We start from the raw sequence: 6,234 nt of genomic DNA on the forward strand, positions 1-6,234 counted from the left end.
GTTATCGAATCGACTTAAAGCCAGATCGTCACATTGGCCGCTTTTCTCTCTGAGACGGTTACATTAATCGTCTGCAAAGCTATGTCGCCAACTGTGGTATGCGGAGACACTAAAAGCACCATAGTACAACACAGAAGAAGCTTCTAAGTTGAAGTAATAGCCAGTAAGAAGTAGTACAATTCATGTTTTAGTTATCGATTATTCACTTTTTAGCCGGCTTTGGAGGCTTGGACATGAGGTGGAACCTTAAGAATTTGCATGAAAGGAGGATTAGCAGCGGCGTTGCACGGGAGAATGTGAAAAGTGTTCATATGCAGTATAAACCTGAGAAAGCCGTCCATCTTCGTCATTTGTTATCGATTCGACATAAAGTCAGATCGTCACATTGGCCGCCTTTCTCTCTGAGACCGTTACATTTATCGTCTGCAAAGCTATGTCGCGTGCTGCGGTATGCGGAGACACTAAAAGCACCATAGTAGAACACAGAAGAAGCTTCTATGTTGAAGTAATAGCCAGTAGGAAGTAGTACAATTCATGTTTTAGTTGTCGATTATTCACTTTGTAGCCGGCTTTGGTGGCTTGGACATGACCTAGGACCTTAAGATTTTGCATGAAAGGAGGACTAGCAGCCGCGTTGCATGGGAGAATGTGAAAGGTGTTCATATGTAGTAAAAACCTGAGACATCCGTCCGTTTTCGTCATTTGTTATCGAATCGACTTAAAGCCAGATCGTCACATTGGCCGCTTTTCTCTCTGAGACGGTTACATTTATCGTCTGCAAAGCTATGTCGCGTGCTGCGGTATGCGGAGACACTAAAAGCACCATATTAGAACACAGAAGAAGCTTCTAAGCTGAAGTAATAGCCAGTAAGAAGTAGTACAATTGAAGTTTTAGTTGTCGGTTATTCACTTTTTAGCCGGTTTTGGTAGCTTTTACATGACCTAGGACCTTAAGATTTTGCATGAAAGGAAGACTAGCAGCCGCGTTGCACGGGGGAATGTGAAAAGTGTTCATATGTAGTAGAAACCTGAGAAATCCGTCCGTTTTCGTCATTTGTTATCGAATCGACTTAAAGCCAGATCGTCACATTGGCCGCTCTTCTCTCAGAAACGGTTACATTTATCGTCTGCAAAGCTATGTCGCGTGCTGCGGTAAGCGGAAACACTAAAAGCACCATAGTAGAACACAGAAGAAGATTCTAAGTTGAAGTAATAGCCAGTAAGAAGTAGTACAATTCAAGATTTAGTTGTCGATTGTTCACCTTTTAGACGGCTTTGGTGGCTATGACATGAACTAGGACCTTAAGATTTTGCATGAAAGGAGGACTAGCAGCCGCGTTGTATGGGAGAATGTGAAATGTGTTCATATGTGTAGTAAAATCCTGAGAAATCCGTCCATTTTCGTCATTTGTTATTGAATCGACTTAAAGCCAGATCGTCACATTGGCCGCTTTTCTCTCTGAGACGGTTACATTTATCGTCTGCAATGCTATGTCGCGTGCTGCGGTATGCGGAGACACTAAAAGCACCATAGTAGAACACAGAAGGAGCTTCTAAGTTGAAGTAATAGCCAGTAAGAAGTAGTACAATTCAAGTTTTAGTTACGATTATTTTTTTTTAGCCGGCTTTGGTGGCTTGGACATGACCTAGGACCTTAAGATTTTGCATGAAAGGAGGATTTGCAGCCGCGTTGCACGGGAGAATGTGAAATGTGTTCATATGTAGTAAAAACCTGAGAAATCCGTCCATTTTCGTCATTTGTTATCGAATCGACTTAAAGCCAGATCGTCACATTGGCCGCTTTACTCTCTGAGACGGTTACATTTATCGTCTGCAAAGCTATGTCGCGTGCTGCGGTATGCGGAGACACTAAAAGCACCATAGTACAACACAGAAGAAGGTTCTAAGTTGAAGTAATAGCCAGTAAGAAGTAGTACAATTCAAGTTTTAGTTATCGATTATTCACTTTTTAGCCGGCTTTGGTGGCTTGGACATCAGGTGAAACCTTAAGATTTTGCATGAAAGGAGGATTAGCAGCGGCGTTGCACGGTTGAATGTGAAAAGTGTTCATATGCAGTATAAACCTGAGAAATCCGTCCATTTTCCTCATTTGTTATCGATTCGAGTTAAAGCCAGATCTTCACATTGGCCGAGTTTCTCACTGAGACGCTCTTATTTATCGTCTGCAAAGCTTTGTTTCATGCTGCGGTATGCGGAGACACTAAAAGCACCATAGTAGAACACAGAAGAAGCCTCTATGTTGAAGTAATAGCCAGTAGGAAGTAGTACAATTCAAGTTTTAGTTGTCGATTATTCACTTTTTAGCCGGCTTTGGTGGCTTGGACATGACCTAGGACCTTAAGATTTTGCATGAAAGGAGGACTAGCAATCGCGTTGCATGGGAGAATGTGAAAAGTGTTCATATGTAGTAAAAACCTGAGAAATCCGTCCGTTTCCGACATTTTTATCGAATCGACTTAAAGCCAGATCGTCACATTGGCTGTTCTTCTCTCTGAAACGGTTACATTTATCGTCTGCAAAGCTATGTCGCGTGCTGCGGTATGCCGAAACACTAAAAGCACCATAGTAGAACACAGAAGAAGCTTCTAATTTGAAGTAATAGCCAGTAAGAAGTAGTACAATTCAAGTTTTAGTTGTCGGTTATTCACTTTTTAGCCGGCTTTGGTTGCTTTGACATTAGGTGAAACCTTAAGATTTTGCATGAAAGGAGGACTAGCAGCCGCGTTGCACGGGAGAATGTGAAAAGTGTTCATATGCAGTATAAACCTGAGAAATCCGTCGATTTCCGTCATTTGTTATCGATTCGACTTAAAGCCGGTTCGTCACATTGGCCGAATTTCTCTCTGAGACGGTTACATTTATCGTCTGCAAAGCTATGTCGCGTGCTGCGGTATGCGGAGACACTAAAAGCACCATAGTACAACACAGAAGAAGCTTCTAAGTTGAAGTAATAGCCAGTAAGAAGTAGTACAATTCAAGTTTTAGTTATCGATTATTCACTTTTCAGCCGGCTTTGGAGGCTTGGACATGAGGTGGAACCTTAAGATTTTACATGAAAGGAGGATTAGCAGCGGCGTTGCACGGGAGAATGTGAAAAGTGTTCATATGCAGTATAAACCTGAGAAAGCCGTCCGTCTTCGTCATTTGTTATCGAATCGATTTAAAGCCAGATCGTCACATTGGCCGCTCTTCTCTCTGAAACGGTTACATTTATCGTCTGCAAACCTATGTCGCGTGCTGCGGTAAGCGGAAACACTAAAAGCACCATAGTAGAACACAGAAGAAGCTTGTAAGTTGAGGTAATAGCCAGTAAGAAGTAGTACAATTCAAGATTTAGTTGTCGATTGTTCACCTTTTAGACGGCTTTGGTGGCTATGACATGAACTAGGACCTTAAGATTTTGCATGAAAGGAGGACTAGCAGCCGCGTTGTATGGGAGAATGTGAAATGTGTTCATATGTAGTAAAAACCTGAGAAATCCGTCCATTTTCGTCATTTGTTATTGAATCGACTTAAAGCCAGATCGTCACATTGGCCGCTTTTCTCTCTAAGACGCTTACATTTATCGTCTGCAAAGCTATGTCGCGTGCTGCGGTATGCGGAGACACTAACAGCACCATAGTAGAACACAGAAGGAGCTTCTAAGTTGAAGTAATAGCCAGTAAGAAGTAGTACAATACAAGTTTTAGTTATCGATTATTTTTTTTTAGCCGGCTTTGGTGGCTTGGACATGACCTAGGACCTTAAGATTTTGCATGAAAGGAGGACTAGCAGCCGCGTTGAACGGGAGAATGTGAAGAGTGTTCATATGTAGTAAAAACCTGAGAAATCCGTCCGTTTTCGTCATTTGTTATCTAATCGACTTAAAGCCAGATCGTCATATTGGCCGCTTTTCTCTCTGAGACGGTTACATTAATCGTCTGCAAAGCTATGTCGCGAACTGCGGTATGCGGAGACACTAAAAGCACCATAGTACAACACAGAAGAAGGTTCTAAGTTGAAGTAATAGCCAGTAAGAAGTAGTACAATTCAAGTTTTAGTTGTCGATTATTCACTTTTTAGCCGTCTTTGGTGGCTTGGACATGACCTAGGACCTTAAGATTTTGCATCAAAGGAGGACTAGCAGCCGCGTTGCATGGGAGTATGTGAAAGGTGTTCATATGTAGTAAAAACCTGAGAAATCCGTCCGGTTTCGTTTTTGTTATCGAATCGACTTAAAGCCAGATCGTCACATTGGCCGCTTTTCTCTCTGAGACGGTTACATTTATCGTCTGCAAAGCTATGTCGCGTGCTGCGGTATGCGGAGACACAAAAAGCAATATAGTAGAACACAGAAGAAGCTTCTATGTTGAAGTAATAGCCATTAGGAAGTAGTACAATTCAAGTTTTAGTTGTCGATTATTCACTTTTTAGCCGGCTTTGGTGGCTTGGACATGACCTAGGACCTTAAGATTTTGCATGAAAGGAGGACTAGCAGCCGCGTTGCATGGGAGTATGTGAAAAGTGTTCATATGTAGTAAAAACCTGAGAAATCCGTCCGGTTTCGTCTTTGTTATCGAATCGACATAAAGCCAGATCGTCACATTGGCCGCTTTTCTCTCTGAGACGGTTACATTAATCGTCTGCAAAGCTATGTCGCCAACTGTGGTATGCGGAGACACTAAAAGCACCATAGTACAACACAGAAGAAGCTTCTAAGTTGAAGTAATAGCCAGTAAGAAGTAGTACAATTCAAGTTTTAGTTATCGATTATTCACTTTTTAGCCGGCTTTGGAGGCTTGGACATGAGGTGGAACCTTAAGATTTTGCATGAAAGGAGGATTAGCAGCGGCGTTGCACGGGAGAATGTGAAAAGTGTTCATATGCAGTATAAACCTGAGAAAGCCGTCCATTTTCGTCATTTGTTATCGATTCGACATAAAGTCAGATCGTCACATTGGCCGCCTTTCTCTCTGAGACCGTTACATTTATCGTCTGCAAAGCTATGTCGCGTGCTGCGGTATGCGAAGACACTAAAAGCACCTTAGTAGAACACAGAAGAAGCTTCTATGTTGAAGTAATAGCCAGTAGGAAGTAGTACAATTCATGTTTTAGTTGTCGATTATTCACTTTGTAGCCGGCTTTGGTGGCTTGGACATGACCTAGGGCCTTAAGATTTTGCATGAAAGGAGGACAAGCAGCCGCGTTGCATGGGAGAATGTGAAAGGTGTTCATATGTAGTAAAAACCTGAGACATCCGTCCGTTTTCGTCATTTGTTATCGAATCGACTTAAAGCCAGATCGTCACATTGGCCGCTTTTCTCTCTGAGACGGTTACATTTATCGTCTACAAAGCTACGTCGCGTGCTGCGGTATGCGGAGACACTAAAAGCACCATATTAGAACACAGAAGAAGCTTCTAAGCTGAAGTAATAGCCAGTAAGAAGTAGTACAATTGAAGTTTTAGTTGTCGGTTATTCACTTTTTAGCCGGTTTTGGTAGCTTTTACATGACCTAGGACCTTAAGATTTTGCATGAAAGGAAGACTAGCAGCCGCGTTGCACGGGGGAATGTGAAAAGTGTTCATATGTAGTAGAAACCTGAGAAATCCGTCCGTTTTCGTCATTTGTTATCGAATCGATTTAAAGCCAGATCGTCACATTGGCCGCTCTTCTCTCTGAAACGGTTACATTTATCGTCTGCAAAGCTATGTCGCGTGCTGCGGTAAGCGGAAACACTAAAAGCACCATAGTAGAACACAGAAGAAGCTTCTAAGTTGAAGTAATAGCCAGTAAGAAGTAGTACAATTCAAGATTTAGTTGTCGATTGTTCACCTTTTAGACGGCTTTGGTGGCTATGACATGAACTAGGACCTTAAGATTTTGCATGAAAGGAGGACTAGCAGCCGCGTTGTATGGGAGAATGTGAAATGTGTTCATATGTGTAGTAAAATCCTGAGAAATCCGTCCATTTTCGTCATTTGTTATTGAACCGACTTAAAGCCAGATCGTCACATTGGCCGCTTGTCTCTCTGAGACGGTTACATTTATCGTCTGCAAAGCTATGTCGCGTGCTGCGGTATGCGGAGACACTAAAAGCACCATAGTAGAACACAGAAGGAGCTTCTAAGTTGAAGTAATAGCCAGTAAGAAGTAGTACAATTCAAGTTTTAGTTATCGATTATTTTTTTTAGCCGGCTTTGGTGGCTTGGACATGACCTAGGACCTTAAGATT

Source organism: Schistocerca gregaria, unplaced genomic scaffold, assembly GCF_023897955.1.
Source record: "Schistocerca gregaria isolate iqSchGreg1 unplaced genomic scaffold, iqSchGreg1.2 ptg000484l, whole genome shotgun sequence".
Taxonomy (NCBI): Eukaryota; Metazoa; Arthropoda; class Insecta; order Orthoptera; family Acrididae; genus Schistocerca; species Schistocerca gregaria.